At 38.7% G+C, this 17,062-nt stretch overlaps 1 pseudogene; it reads left to right on the forward strand.

Annotated features, from left to right (window-relative positions):
- Positions 1 to 10,738: 10,738 nt before the first annotated feature.
- LOC129053153 (cell division cycle protein 27 homolog) lies at positions 10,739 to 12,655 on the forward strand (annotated as a pseudogene).
- The last annotated feature ends 4,407 nt before the right edge of the window (positions 12,656 to 17,062 follow it).

Genomic DNA, 17,062 nt, shown 5'->3' on the forward strand with positions numbered 1-17,062 from the left:
AAATATCCCTTTACAGAATCTACAAAAAGACTCTTTCCAAACTGCTCCATCAAAAGAAAATTTCAACTGTATGAGATTAATGGATGCATCACAAAGCAGTTTCTCAGAAATCTTCTGTCTAGTTTTTATGTGAAGATATTTCTGTTTCACCATAGGCCTCAAACGTCTAGGAAATATCCCTTTGCAGATTGGACATAAAGACTGTTTCCAAACTTCTCAATCAAAAGAAATTTTCAACTCTGTGTGATGAATGTACACATCACAAAGAGCTTTCTCAGAATGCTTCTGTCTAGTTTTTATGTAAAGATATTTACTTTTTCACCATAGGCCTTAAACCGCACCCAAATATCCCTCTGCATATAATACAAAAAGACTGCTTCCAAACTGCTCAATGAAAAGAAAGTTCAACTCTGTGGGATAAAAGCACACATCACAAAGACGTTCTTCAGAAAGCTTCTCACTAGATTTTATGTGAAGATATTTAGTTTTTCACCACAAGCCACAAAGTGCTCCAAATATCCATTTGCAGATTCTTCAAAAAGACTCTTTCCAAACGGATCAATCAAAAGAAAGTTTCAACTCTGTGAGATGAATGCAAACATCACAAAGAAGTTTCTCAGAATGCTTCTGTCTAGTTTTTCTGTGAAGATATTTCCTATTTCACCATAGGAAATATCTTCACAGAAAGAAATGGGCTCACTATTGTGAGCCCTCAATGGACTCACATATATCCTTTCACAGATTCTACAGAAAGACTGTTTCTGAACTTCTCAATGAAAAGAAATGTTCAACTCTGGGAGATGAATGCACACATGAAAAAGAAGTTTCTCAGAATGCCTCTGTGTAGTTTTTATGCTAAGATATTTCTTTTTCACCATAGACCTCAAACCACTCAGAAATATCCCTTTGCAGATTGTACGAAAAGATGGTTTCCAAACTGCTCAATGAAAAGAAAGGTTCAATTCTGTGACATGAATATGCACATCACAAAGAAGTTTTTCAGAAAGCTTCTGTTTAGTTTTTAAGTGAAAATATTTCCTTTTTCACCGTAGGCCTCAAAGCCCTCCAAATATCCTTTTGCAGAATCTACAAAAAGAGAGTTTCCACACTGTTCAATGAAAAGAAAGATTCAAATCTGAGAGATGAAAGCACACATCACAAAGAAGTTTCCCATAATGCTTCTGTCTACTTGTTTTGTGAAGATATTTACTATTTCAATATAAGCCTCAAAGGGCTCACAAATATCCCTTTGCAGACTCTACAAAAAGACAGTTTTCGAACTGCTCCATGAAAAGAAAGTTTCAACTCTGTGAGACGAATGCACAAATAATAAATTAATTTCTCATAATGCTTCTGTCCAGTTTTTATGTGAAGATATTTCTTTTTCACCATAGGCATAAAACCGTTCAGAAATATCCCTTTGTAGATTCTACAAAAAGACTGTTTCCAAACTGCCCAATCAAAAGAAAGGTTCAACCCTGTGAGATGAATGCACATATAACAAAGAAGTTTCTCAGAAATCTTCTGTCTTGTTTTTATGTGAAGATATTTCCTTTCTCAACATATGCCTCAAAGTGATCCAAATATCCATTTGCAGATTCTACAAAAAGACTGTTTCCAAACTGATCAATCAAAACAAATGTTTAACTCTCTGAGATGAAAGCACACATGACAAAGAAGTTACTCAGCTTTTTTCTAGTTTGTATGTGAAGATATTTCCATTTCACCTGAGGCCATAAAGGGCTCACAAATATTCCTTTGAAGGTTCTACAAAAAGACTGTTTCCAAAGTGCTCAATCAAAAGAAAGATTCAACTCTGTGAGATGAACACACACATCACAAAGAAGTTTCTCAGAATACTTCTGTCTAGTTATTATGTGAAGATATTTACTTTTTCACCATAGTCTTTAAACCGCTCAAAAATATCCCTCTGCAGATACTACAAAAAGACTATTTCCAAACTGGTCCATCAAAGAAAGTTTCAACTCTGTGAGATGAATGGACTCATCACAAAGAAGTTTCTCAGAATTCTTCTGTCTAGTTTTTATGTGAACATATTTCCTTTTTCACTGTAGGACTCAAATTGCTCCAAATATCCATTTGCAGATCCTACAAAAAGAATGTTTCCAAACTGCTCAATCAAAAGTTAGGCGCAACTCTGTGAGACGAAAGCACGCATCACAAAAAAGTTTCTCAGAAAGCTTCTATCTACTTTTTATATGAAGGTATTTCCTTTGGCACCATAGGCCTCAAACTGCTCACAAATATAACTCTGCTTATACTTCCAAGAGACTTTCTCCAAACTGCTAAATCAAAAGAAACGTTCAACATTGTGAAATGAATGCACACATCACAAAGAAGTTTCCCAAAATGCTTCTGTCTAGTTATTTTGTGAAGATATTTCCTTTTTCACTATAGTGTTTAAACCACTCAAAAATATCCCTCTGCAGATACTACAAAAAGACTGTTTCCAAACTGATCCATCAAAGAAAGTTTCAATTCTGTGAGATGAATGGACTCATCACAAAGAAGTTTCTCAGAATTCTTCTGTCTAGTTTTTATGTGAACATATTCCCTTTTTCACCATAGGACTCAAATTGTTCCAAATATCCATTTGCAGATTCTACAAAAAGAATGTTTCCAAACTTCTCAATCAAAAGAAAGGTGAAACTTTGTGAGACAAAAGCACACATCACAAAGAAGTTTCTCAGAAAGGTTCTGTTTACTTTTTATATGAAGGTATTTCCTTTTGCACAATAGGCCTTAAACTGCTCACAAATATAACTCCACTTATACTTCCAAGAGACTTTCTCCAAATTGCTAAATCAAAAGAAACGTTCAAATTTGTGAGATGAATGCACACATCACAAAGAAGTTTCTCAAAATGCTTCTGTCTAGTTTTCATGTGAAGATATTTATTTTTCACCATTTGCCTCAAACCACTCTAAAATATCCCTTTGCAGTTTGTACAAAAAGACTGTTTCCAAACTGCTTGATGAAAAGAAATGGTCAACTATTAGAGATGAATGGAAATGTCACAAATAGTTTTCTCAAAATGGTACTGTCTAGTTTTTATGTGAAGATATTTCCTTTTCCACTATAGGCCTCAAAATGCTCCAAATATCCATTTGCAGATTCTACAAAAAGACTGTTTCCAAACCACCCCATAAAAAGAAAGGTTCAACTCTGTGAGAGGAAAGTGCACATCACAAAGAAGTTTCTCAGAAAGCTTCTATCTAGTTTTTATGTGACGATAGTTCATATTTCAACATAGGCCATAAGGGGCTCACAAATATCCATTTGCAGATTCTAAGAAAATACATGTTCCAAACTGCTAAATCAAAAGAAAAGTTTAACTCTGTGAGATGAATGGGCACATCACAAAGAAGTTTCTCAGAAAGCTTCTGTCTAGTTTTTATGTGAAGATATTTCTTTTTCACCATAAGCCACAAAAGGCTAAGAAATTTCCCTTTGCAGCTTCTACAAAAGACTGTTTCCAAACTGCTCAATTGAAAGAAAGGTTGAATTGTGTGACATGAATGGACACATCTCAAAGAAGTTTCTCAGAAATCTTCTGTCTAGTTTTTATGTGAAGATTCTTCCTTTTTCACTATGGGACTCAAATAGCTCCAAATATCCATTAGCAGATTCTGCAAAAAGACTTTCCAAACTGCTCAATCAAAAGAAAGGTTCAGTACTGTGAGAAGAAAGCACACATCACAAAGAAGTTTCTCAGAAATCTTCTGTCTAGTTTTTATGTGCAGATATTTCGTATTTCATCACAGGCCATAAAGAGCTCACAAATATCTCTTTGCAGATTCTACAAAACGACTGTTTCCAAACTGCTCAATCAAAAGAAAGGTTCGACTCTGTGACATGAATGGACACATCACAAAGAAGTTTTTCAGAATGTTTCTGTCTACTTTTTATGTACAGATAATTCGTTTTCACCATAGACCTCAAATGGCTCAGAAATATCCCTTTGCACATTTTACAAAAAGACTATTTCCAACCTGCTCAAACAAAAGAAAGATTCAGCTCTCTGAAATGAAAGCCCACATCACAAAGAAGTTTCTCAAAGTGCTTCTGTCTAGTTTTTATGTGAATATATTTCCTTTTTGACCTTAGGCCTCAAAGCTCCCAAAATATCCATTTGTAGACTCTTCAAAAAGACTGTTTCCAAAGTGATCAATCAAAAGAAAGGTTCAACTGTGTAGGATGAAAGCACACATCACAAAGAAGTTTCTCAGAAAGATTCTGTCTAGTATTTATGTGAAGATATTTCCTATTTCTCCATAGGCCTAAAGGGGATCACAAATATCAATTTGCAGATACTACAAGAAGACTATTTCCAAACTGCTCAATGAAAATAAAGGATCAACTCTGTGCGGTGAATACACAGATGAAAAAGAAGTTTCTCAGAATGCTTCTGGCTAGTTTTTATGTGTAGATATTTCTTTTTCACCACAGGCCTGAAACCACTCTGAAATATTCCTTTGCAGATTGCACAAAAAGAATGTTTCCAAACTCTTCAATGAACAGAAAGGTTCAACTCTTTGATATGAATGCAAACATCACAAAAAGTTATCTCTAAAAGCTTCTGTCTGGTTTTTATGTGAATATTTACTTTTTCAGCATAGGAATCAAACAGGTCACAAATATACATTTGCAGATTCTATAGAATGACTTGTTCCCAAACTGCTCAATGAAAAGAAATGTTCAAATCTGTGAGATGAAAGCACGCTTCACAAAGAAGTTTCTCAGAAAGTTTTTGTCCAGTTTTTAGGTACAGATATTTCCTTTTTCACCTTATGCCTCAAAGCGCTCCAAATATCCATTTACCGATTCTACAAAAAGAGTGTTTCCAAACTGCTCAATCAAAGGAAACGTTCAACTCTGTGAAATGAAAGCACACATCACAAAGAAGTTTCTCAGAATGCTTCTGTCTAGTTATTATTTGAAGACATTTTCTATTTCACTATAGGACTCAAAGGGCTCAGAAATATCCCTTTGCAGATTCTACGAAAGGACTGTTTCCAAACTGCTCAATCAAAAAGAAGGTTCGCAAGCATCACAAAGAAGTTTCTCAAAAATCTTCTGTCTAGTTTTTATGTGAAGATATTTCCTATTTCATCATAGGTCTCAAAGGGCTCAGAAATATCCCTTTGCAGATTCTATGAAAAGATTCTTTTCAAACTACTGAATGAAATGAAAGTTTCAAACCTGTGGGATGAACGCACACATCACAGAGAAGTTTCCTGGAATGCTTCTGTCTGATTTTTATGTGAAGATATTTCTTTTTCACCATAGGCCTCAAACCACTCAGAAATATCTCTTTACAGATTGTGCAAAAAGATTGTTTCTAAACAGCTCAATGAAAGGGAAGATTCAACTCTGGGAGATGAATGCAAACATCACAAAGAAGTTTCTCAAAAAGCTTCTCTCTGGTTTTTATGTGAAGGTATTTCCTTTTTCACCATAGGACTCAAACTGCTCACAAACATCCCTTTGCAGATTCTACAAAAAGACTGTTTCCAAACTGCACAATGAAAAGAAAGGTTAAACTCTGTGAGATGAAAGCACACATCACAAAGAAGTTTCTCAGAATGCTTTTGTATTGTTTTATGTGAAGAAGTTTCCTTTTTCACCATAGCAATCAAAAGAAGGGTTCAAATGTGTGGGATGAATGCACACATCCCAAAGAAGTTTCTCAGAAAACTTCTGTTTAGTTTTTTGTGAAGATATTTCCTTTTTCACCATGAGCCTCAAAGCGCTCCAAATATCCACTTGCAGATTCTACAAAAACAGTGTTTCCAATCTGCTCAATCAAAAGAAAGTTTCTACTCTGTGAGGTGAAAGCACACGTCACAAAGAAGTTTCTTAGAAACCTTCTGTCTAGTTTATATGTGAAGATATTTCATATTTCAAAATAGGCCTCAAAGGGCTCAGAAGTATACCCTTGCAGATGCTACAAAAAAGCGTGTTTCCAAACAGATCAATCAAAAGAAAGATTTAACTTGATGAGATCAATGCACACATTACATAGAAGTCTCTCATAATGCTTCTGTCTTGTTTTTTTGAGAAGCCTTTTCCTTTTTCACTATAGACCTCAGTCTGCTCATTAATAGCCCTCTGCAGATACTAGAAAAAGAGTCTTTCCAAGCTGCTCAATCAAAATAAAGGTTCAAATCTTTGAGATGAAAGCCCACGTCACAAAGAAGTTTCTCAGAAAGTTTCTGTCTAGTTGTTATGTGAAGATATTTCCTATTTCACCTTAGGCCTCAAAGGGATCAAAACTATCCCTTTTCAGATTCTACAAAAAACTCTTTCCGAACTGCTTCATCAAAGGAAAGGTTCAATTCTGTGAGATGAATGCACACATAAAAAATTAGTTTCTAAGAATGCTTCTCTCTTGTTTTTATGTGAAGATATTACTTTTTCACCATAGGTCTCAAACCGCAAACAGATATTCCTTTGCAGATTGCACAAAAAGTATGTTTCCACACTGCTCAATGAACAGAATGTTTCAACTCAGTGACATGAATGTAAGCATCACAAAGAGTTTTCTCAAAATACTTCTGTTCAGGTATTATGTGAAGGTATTTATTTTCTCACCATAGGCATCAAACTGCTCACAAATATCCCTTTGCAGATTCTACAAAATGACTTGTTGCCAAACTGCTCAATGAAAAGGAAGGTCCAAATCTGAGATGAAAGCACGCATCACAAAGAAATTTCTCAGAAGTTTCTGTCTAGTTTTTATGTGCAGATATTTCCTTTTTCACCATAGGCCTCAAAGCACTCCAAATATCCCTTTGCAGATTCTACAAAAAGAGTGTTTCCAAACTGCTCAATCAAAAGAGAAGTTCAACTCTTTGAGATGAAAGCACACAGTACAAGGAAGATTTTCAGAAACTTTTGTCTAGTTTTTAAGTGAAGACATTTCCTATTTCACCATAGGCCTCAATGGGCTCACAAATATCCCTTTGCAGATACTACAAAAGGACTCTTTCCAAACTGCTTAATCCAAGGAAAGTTTCAACCCTGTGACATGAATGCACACATCACAAAGAAGTTTCTCATAATGCGTCTGTCTAGTTTTTATGTGAAAATATTTCCTGTTCACCATAGGCATAAAACGTTGCAAATATCCATTTGCAGATTCTACAAAAAGATTGTTTCCAACCTACTCAATCAAAAGAAAAGTTCAATTCTGTGAGATGAAGGCACACATGACAAATAAGTTTCTCAGAAAGCTTCTGTCCAGTTTTTATTTGAAGATTTTCCCTATTTCACCATAGGCCTGTAAAGGCTCACAAATATCCTTTTGCATATTCTAAAAAAAGACTGTTTCCAAACTGCTCAATCAAAAGAGAGGTTCAAATATGTGTGATGAATGCACACAGCACAAAGAAATTTCTCAGAATGTTTCTGTCTAGTTTTTATGTGAAGATATTTCTCTTTCACCATAGGCCTCAAATGGCTCAGAAATATCCCTTTGCAGCTTGTACAAAAAGACTGTTTCCAAACTGCTCAATCAAAAGAAAGTTTCAACACTGTGAGATGAATGCACACATCACAATGAAGTTTCTCAGAAAGCTTCTGTTTAGCATTCATGTGAAGATATATCGTTTTTCACCATAGGCCTCAATGGGCTCAGAAATATCCCTTTGCAGATTCTACAAAAGTACTGTTTAGAAAACTGCTTAATCCAAAGAAAGGTTCAACTCTGTGAGTTGAATGCATACATCTCAAAGAAGTTTCTCACAACGGATCTGTCGAGGTTTTTTTGTGAAGGTATAACCTTTTTAACCATAGGTCATAAACTGCTCATGAATATCCCTCTGCAGATACTACAAAAAGACTGTTTCCAAACTGCTGCATCCAAAGAAATGTTCAACTCTGTGAGATGAATACACCCATCACAAAGAAGTTTCTCAGAATGCTCCTGTCTGGTTTTTATGTGAAGATATTTCCTTTCTCACCATGGGTCTCAAAGTGCTCCAAATATCCATTTACAGACTCTACAAAAAGTGTTTCCAAACTGCTCATTCAAAAGAAAGTTCAACTCTGTGAGATGAAAGCACGCATCACAAAGTAGTTTCTCAGAAAGCTTCTGTCTAATTTTTATGTGAAGATGTTTCCTATTTCACCATAGGCCATAAAGAGCTCACAAATATTTTTTGCAGATTCTTCAAAAAGACTGTTTCCAAACTGCTCAATCCAAAGAAAGGTTAAACTCTGTGAGATGAATGGACACATCACAAAGAAGTTTCTCAGAATGCATCTATCCAGTTTTATGTGAAGATATTTCTTTTTCATCCTAGGCCTCAATGGGCTCAGAAATATCCCTTTGCAGATTCTAAAAAAGGACTGTTTCCAAACTGCTCAATCTAAAGAAAGGTTCACCTCTGTGAGTTGAATGCACACATCAGAGAGAAGTTTCCCAGAATGCTTCTGTCTACTTTGTATGTGAAGGTATTTCTTTTTTCACCATAGGCCTCAAACCGTTCACAAATATCCCTCTGCAGATACAACAAAAGGACTGTTTCCAATCTGCTAAATCAAAAGATAGGCTCAACTCTGTGAGATGAAAGCACACATCACAAAGAAGTTTCTCAGAAAGCTTCTGTCTAGTTTTTATGTAACGATATTTCCTATTTCACCACAGGCCTCAATGGACTCAAAAATATCCCTTTCAGATTCTACAAAAAGAGTGTTTCTGAACTTCTCAATGAAATGAAAGTTTCAACCCTGTGAGGTGAATGCACACATAAAAAAGAAGTTTCTCAGAATGCTTCTGTCTAGTTTTTATGTGAAGATATTACTTTTTCACCATAGGCCTCAAACTGCTCAGAAATATCCCTTTGCAGATTGAACCAAAAGACTCTTTCCATACTGCTCAATGAAAAGAAAGATTCATTTGTGTGAGATGAATGCACACATAAAAAATAAGTTTCTCAGAATGCTTCTGTCTAGTTTTTTTGTGAAGATATTTCCTTTTTCACCATAGTCCTTAAAGCATTCACAATTATCCCTCTGCAGATACTACAAAAAGACTGTTTCCAAACTGCTCCATGAAAAGAAAGGTTCAACTCTGTGAGATGAATGCACACATCAGGAAGAAGTTTCTCGGAATGATTCTGTCTAGCTTTTATGTGAAGATAATTCTTTTTCACTACAGGCATCAAACGGCTCAGAAATATCCATTTGCAGATTGTACAAAAATACTGTTTCCAATCTGCTCAATCAAAAGAAAGGTTCTGCTCTGTGATATCAATCCAGGCATCACAAAGAAGATTCTCAGAAAGCCTCTTTTTAGTGTTTTTGTGAAAATATTTCCGTTTTCACCATAGGCCTAAAAGCACTGCAAATATCCAATTGTGGATTCTACAAAAAGACTGCTTAGAAACTGCTCAATCAAAAGAAAAGTTCAACTCTGTGAGATGAAAGCACACATTGGAAAGCATTTTCTCAGAAAGATTCTGTCTAGTTTTTATGTCAAGGTATTTCCTGTTTCATCGTAGGCTGTGAAGGGCTCACAAATATCCATTTGCATATTTTAAAAAAAGACTCTTTCCAAACTGCTCAAACAAAAGAAATGTTCAACTCTGTGAGATGAATGCACACATCAGAAAGAACTTTCTCAGAATGCTTCTGTCTAGTTTTTATGTGAAGATATCTCTTTTTCACCTTAGGTCTCAAATGGCTAAGAAATATCCCTTTGCAGATTTTACAAAAAGACTGTTTCCAAACTGCTCAATAAAAAAAGTTTCAACACTGTGAGATGAATACACACATCAAAAAGAAGTTTCTCAGAAAGCTTCTGTTTTCTTTTTATTTGAAAATATTTCCCTTTTCACCGTAGGCCTCAATGGGCTCAGAAATATCTCTTTGCAGATTCTACAAAATGACTGTTAAGAAAACTGCTGGATCCAAATTACACCATTATGGCTCACACACTGCAGCCTCAACCTCCCCAGGGTTAGGCTATTCCTCAAGGGATCCTACAGCCTCGGCCTCCCAAAGTGTTGGGGTTACAGGCGTGAGCCACCAGCACCCGGCCTGGGTTAATACATCTGGTCTCACTACGTCTTAACCTCACACCCATGTAGAACTCAAGTCAAGAGAGAGTTGGCAAGAGACTCTCAGCATTCTCTCCTGAAAGCAGTGAGGTGGATGGCAGACGTGTGTCCCGAGCTCCTGGGGTTTTAGGTGACCATGTGTAGAGGAGAGATTTCCAATGTTTCCAGAGAGGCATGAGCCACAGTTATTTGGGGCATCCGAACACGAGATGGGGTTTCTGACAGCAATTTAAAGGCCAGGAAGGGCCAGAATCTGCCAAGGCCCATGTCCCAGGGTGGGGCCAATGGAACCCAAAGTAGAGGGAGTCAGCCGTCCTCACAGAGAGGACTCCAGCCCTAGGCCCCGCTGTGCAGACCAAATCAGAAGGAAGAGAGTCCTTCGTCCTACATGCCACATCCCTCCACTGAACTTGGGAGTGGATCTGTTTCCCAAACATGAGGTGACTTTCGCTTTGCAATGGATCACAAGGGGCCGGGCTTTCCAGAGTCGGCAGGATAAAGAAGTCATTCTGGCTCAGCCACCCCCATCCCCCGGTAACTGGTGAGTTTAAATGAGCTGAGGCTGGCCAGGCCGGAGCCGCTACAGGGGGGAGGGTGGTGGGTGGGGTGGGGGTTTCCTGAGGCACTGCAGAAATTGGGCCTTTGCCTCGAGGATGACAGTGCTGCAGGAACCCTTCCAGGCTGCTATATGGCAAGCACTAAACCACTATGCTTACCGACATGGGGTTTTCCTCACAGAACGACTTTATGCAGAAGTACACTCAGAAGAAGCCTTGTTTTTAATGGCGACCTGTTCTTACCTCCCAGGAAAGGCCTATAAAGCATATAGACTCTTGAAAAGACACAGTTGTCCTACACCGCAATGCAAATACCTGCTTGCAAAATGTTGTGTTGATCTCAGTAAGCTTGCAGACTGGGAACAAATCTTATCTGGTGGAGTGTTTAATAAGCAGAAAAGCCATGATGATATTGTTACTGAGTTTGGTGATTCAGTTTGCTTTCCCCTTGCATTGTTGGGACGTGTATATTGCAAGACAGATCAGCTTGCCAAAGGATAAGAATGTTACCAAAAGAGACTTAGTTTAAATCCTTTCCTCTGGTATCCCTTGGAATCATTACATGAAATAGGTGAAAAGCGAGATCCTGACCAAACATTTAAATTCACATCTTTACAGAACTTTAGCAACTGTCTGCCCAACTCTTGCACAACACAAGTACCTAATCACAGTTTATGTCACAGACAGCCTGAGACCATTCTTATGGAAACACTCCAGGACACAACTGAATTAAACAGAGTCAATTTAGAATCTTCAAATTCAAAGTACTCCTTGAATACAGATTCCCCAGTGTCTTTTATTGATTCAGCTGTAATTTCACCTGAAACTATCCCACTGGGAACACGAAATTCCATATTATCTAAACAGGTTCAAAATAAACCAAAAACTGGTCGAAGTTTATTAACAGGACCACCAGCTCTTAGTCCATTTACCCCAAGTTTTGGGATTTTGCCATTAGAAACCCCAAGTCCTGGAGATGGATCTTATTTACAAAACTACACTAATACACCTTCTGTAATTGATGTGCCATCCACCGGAGCCCCTTCAAAAAAGTCTGTTGCCAGAATTGGCCAAAGTGGAGCAAAGTCTGTCTTCTCGCAGAATGGAAATAACCGAGAGGTAACTCCAATTCTTTCACTAACAGAAAGTTCTGGTCCATAAATAACTACAACACCTCAGGTAATGAGCCCCACTATGACATCTCCTCCAAATGCACTGCATCAAAGAAGTTCATGACTCTTTACTAGTGACAGTTCGACAACCAAGGAGAATAGGAAGAAATTAAAAATGAAGTTTCTACCTAAAATCCCAAACAGAAAAACAAAAAGTAAAACTAATAAAGGAGGAATAACTCAATCTAATATAAATGAAAACCTGGAAATTACAAAATTGGACTCTTCCATCAATTCAGAAGAGGAAATATCCACAATCACACCTCAGATTCAGGCTTTTAGTCTACAAAAAGCAGCAGCAGAAGGCTTGATGAGCCTTCTTCATGAAAGGGGGAAAGGTTATTTAGCTTTATGTTCATACCACTGCAAAGAAGCTATAAATATTTTGAGCCATCTACCTTCTCACCACCACAATACTGGTTGGGTAGTGTGCCAAATTGGAAGGTCCTATTTTGAACTTTCAGAGTACATGCAAGCTGAAAGAATATTCTCAGAGGTTAGAAGGATTGAGAATTATAGAGTCGAAGGCATGGAAATCTACTCTACAACACTTTGGCATCTTCAAAAAGATGTCGCTCTTTCATTTCTGTCAAAAGACTTAACAGACATGGATAAAAATTCGCCAGAGGCCTGGTGTGCTGCAGGGAACTGTTTCAGTCTGCAACGGGAACATGATATTGCAATTAAATTCTTCCAGAGAGCTATCCAAGAGGATCCAAATTATGCTTATGCCTATACTTTATTAGGGCGAGAGTTTGTCTTAACTGAAGAATTGGACAAAGCGTTAGCTTGTTTTTGAAATGTTATCAGAGTCAATCCTAGACATTACAATGCATGGTAAGAGGTAATGAATTGTAAAGACAAAGTCTTGTTGATGGTGCTGGTAGTCACTAATTTTTCTTGTTAGATAGCTCTTTATTGTCATGAATTTGGTTGCTAATACTTAGGAATGATACATACTGGTCAATAACTTTAAACTAACTTTTTAATGAAATGTATGTCTTTAACATACTCTTCAGTTAACTAATGATAATAGAATACGAGATGCTTATACTCAACAGTTTCAGTCTTCTACAAAACTTTTGCAGATACTGTAGTTGTGTTTTGTTTTTTTGCTTGTTTAGTTTTGTCACTTGATTTGTTACTTTTTCTTCGAACACAGAAATGGTGATTGGGACAAAAAGTGCTTGGGAAGTTGTAAAGGAATAGCATAATTCACTTATTGGATAATAGAAAAAAACCCTGAAAAAGTTCCCTTATTTAGCAGTATCTCTGTTTTACTTTTTTGTATTTCTGTATAAGTAGAAACATAGGAAATTACTACCCAGGTCGTGTTGTTATCAACTGAATAACATATGAAAAAGTTTTGTCCTACTTCTGCTTCAACACCATACTTACTGTTGACATTTATTGTATTTCTCTGGACTGACTTAAAAGTTTAAATATCAAGAGAATGCCAGGCATGGTGGCTCATGCCTGTCATCCCAGCACTTTGGGAGTCCAAGGCAGGCAAATCACAACGTCAAGAGATCGAGACCATACGGTGAAACCCCTCCTATATTAAAAGTATTAAAATTAGCTGGGCATGGTGGCAGGGGCCTGCAGTCCCAGCTACTCAGGAGGCTGAGGAAGGATAATCGCTTAAACTTGGGAAGTGGAGGTTGCAGTGAGCCAAGATTATGCCATTGCACTCCAGCCTGGCGACAGAGTGAGACACTGTCTCAAGAAAAAAATAAAATAAAAATAAAATAAAATAAAATAAATATCAAGAGAAAGTATAATTCTGAAGTAGTAACTCTGCGGAAGCTTTTTTTGTCAGATACGGTTATCTTTGGGGTTACTTATTATAGCAGTTGGGTTTTAACACTTGATTTGCTTCTAAATCTGAAGCATTATATTACTAAAATATTTTTTGATTTGTGATTATGTTGTTTAATGGATTATATATCATTTTGCAGTAGTAGTTGCAGTGCCTGAAAGATTGCCAAAAAAATAGTGCTAGCTATTGCTGACCAATGTAACAATCAACTTGCCAATATTGCCATCTCTTCCAATAGCTATGTTCTCCATAATATTTTAAGAACTCAGTTCTTCATAAGGCTTGTGTTGTTTTTGATTTTTTCCCAAGTCTGGTGGATCATTGTGCTGTTCTTTTTTAAATGTGTATAGTCTGTCCAGCTATTCTGCAGGAGTCACATTCTTAAAAACCTTAACCATATCAAAAATTGTGTTTGAAGGAGGATTATTCAGACTGGCACGCTTTTAGTAGGAGGAGTTTAAATGCTGACGTATTTAGGTAACTCTAAATACTTAGCAACTTTATTCTATCTACAAAATAGATAGCCTTTCTTTTCTTTTCACTTTCACTATCATTAGCACCATGTTTAATACCTTTTCTTCATCTATAACACAATTATAACGATATACAAAGCCACTCAAATAAAGCAGACATATTGTGCTTTAAAAAAAAAAAAAGATGTCATTATATGGCACACAATGAGGTGTGACTCAAATCTAGAATCTCCAGTGAAAACCAATGAAACAGGGTCAAATCCCGTGTCTACTCAAAATAAAAAAAATGAGCCAGGTGTGGTGGTGCTGAGGCAGGAGAATCACTCTAACCCAGGAGACAGAGGTTGCAGTGAGCTGAGATCACGCCACTGTACTCCAGCCATGGGGGGACAGAGCAAGACTCCCTCTCAGAAGCAAACAAACACAGAAAGCCAATAAAGGTGTTTAACTCAACGTGTCAGGCTCAGGTCTCTTGACAGGATACATTCAGCACCTGGGGAAACGTTGATGGGTGCAGGGGAATCTATTTTGTGGCCTCAAGGAAGGGTTTGAGAGACAGTCCCGCAAACGTGACGGCCTAAAGAAGCCCCTCTGCCCAAGAAGCGATATTCATTTGTATCCTGTAGCCACCCACGGGGAGAATCAGGCTCTCTACAGACCCCCAACCCCAACCCCACCCCACCCCATCCCACCCCCCTGCTTCGTGAAATGAGCTCTCGCTCCGTCAGGCTCTATTCAGGCCGTGTGGTTTTGTAACCTCCAGCATGTGTGCCTTGCTTGTGGGGTGGGGTTGGGGCAGCTGTGGACAGAGGAGGTGATAAAGTGGTGGTGTCCCGTGGGTGCCCAGTATGTGAGACGTGAGTGGGGTGGCCAGAACCTAGGGAACTCATTGCCTGTCAGGACGTCTCCCCTCCTGGTCCCCTCTCTGACCTAGGCTCCACATCTTTGCAGTTCAGGGGGGCCTTGTGGGTGGAAGTCACCATCCCTTTGGACTTTAGCTGAGGAAGGCCGGGTTCCCAAGAGTCTCCCCAGAGTCGGGGCATTGGGCAGGCTCACAAGGATGCTGAAGGTAACGGCTGGTGACAGTGATGTAATTTGGAGGCCTCGGGCCAATGCAGAGGTATCCATTTGACCTCGGTGGGACAGGTCAGCTTTGTGGAGTCCCGTGCGTCCTTCCAGAGACTCATCCAGCGCTAGCAAGCATGGTCCCGAGGATCCCAGCTCCCAGCAGAAGCACTTTTGTTCACACAGAATCCTGGGCAGGAAAGTTCTCAGCAGGTTTAGACCTCCTAGCCAAAAAGCCGAAGCCACTTCTGGGATTTTTTTTCAAAGAGCCAGTGGTTTCACAATGGGCCGTGGGTAGTTGTGGAAATGGAGAGAAGTGTTTGCAGATACACGTTCAGACAGAACGGACAGGGCTTGGTCATAGGTCATGAAGGACATGAGCAGATGCACATTGAGAAAACCCTCCCAGCATCCTAGGTGAACAGAGGTATGATTTTTTGAGACAGTCGAGCTAGATGCAACCCCAGATTTTAGGGTTGGATCTTTATTAATATGTAGTGTCTATGAGGTAACCAAGTCCAGAAATCAACTCTCCAGTTCTGTACAGCATTTTGTAGGGAGATCAAATCTGGGATGTCTAAAGTTAAGAATTCAGGCCGTGATAAAGGATTAGATTAGATGTACTTGAACTTATTTTGCCAAGAAAGAGAGGGCGGGAGATAGAGAGAGCCAGAGAGTGAGTGAGCAAGAGAGAGAGAGAGACACAGAGACAGAGACAGAGAGACAGACAGAGAGACACAAAGATACACAAAGAGAGAAAGAGAGAGAGGGACAGAGAGATAAATACACAGAGAAAGACACAGATGGAAAGAGACAGAGAGAAACTGAAAGAGAGACAGAGACAGAAAGAGAGAGAGATAGACAGAGAGAGAGACAGAAAGAGAGAGAGATAGACAGAGAGAGAGACAGACCGACAGGCAGACAGACAGGCAGAGAAAGAGAGTAGCACAGAAAGGAGACACACACACACAGAGACAGAGACAGTTGGAGAGACAGAGAGAAAGAAAGAGAGAGACAGACAGAGGGAAAGAGACAGAGAGAGAAAGAGACAGACAGAGGGAGAGACAGAAACAGACAGAGAGAGAGACAGACAGAGACAGAGACAGAAAGAAACAGACAAGGAGAGAGAGACAGACAGGAAGAGAAAGACAGTAAGACAGAAGACAGACACAGAGAGAGAGAGACAGAGAGACAGAGACAGAGAGACAGACAGGCAAAGAGAGAGAAAAAACAGACAGACAGGGAGAGAGAGAGACAGACAGACAGGGAAAGAAAGAGAGATACTGACAGACAGGCAGAGAAAGAGAATAATACAGAAGACAGACACAGTGAGAGAGACAGAGAGAGAGACAGAGACAGCAAAACAAAGAAAGAAAGAGAGATACAGACAGACAGACAAAGAGACAGACAGAGAAAGGCGAGATGGACAGAGAGAGACAGAGAGAGAGAAAGAGAGAGAGAGGCAGGCAGAGAAAGAAAGAAAGAAGGCAAACACCGTGAGAGAGACAGGCACAGAGAGAGTCACACAGAGACAGAGAGACAGAGAGAAAGAAAGAGACAGACAGAGATAAAGACAGAGACGGACAGAGAGAAACAGACAGACAGGGAGAGAGAGAGACAGAGAGACAGGCAGAGAGAGAGAGACAGAAAGGCAAAGAAAGGGAGTAAGACAGAAGACAGACACAGTGAGAGAGACAGGCAAAGAGAGAGAAAGAAAAATAGACAGATAGGAAGAGAGAGAGAGACAGAGAAAGAGAGACAGAGAGACAGAGAGAGGAGGAGGAATGGCGTGGTAAGGAAATAATTACACATATTTTATAACGCTTTTGATTCCGTAAAGAGTGGCCGGGGTGTGCTTTGAAAACAACAACAACAGCAACAAGAGCAGCAG

Source organism: Pongo abelii, chromosome Y, assembly GCF_028885655.2.
Source record: "Pongo abelii isolate AG06213 chromosome Y, NHGRI_mPonAbe1-v2.0_pri, whole genome shotgun sequence".
NCBI classification, from domain to species: Eukaryota; Metazoa; Chordata; class Mammalia; order Primates; family Hominidae; genus Pongo; species Pongo abelii.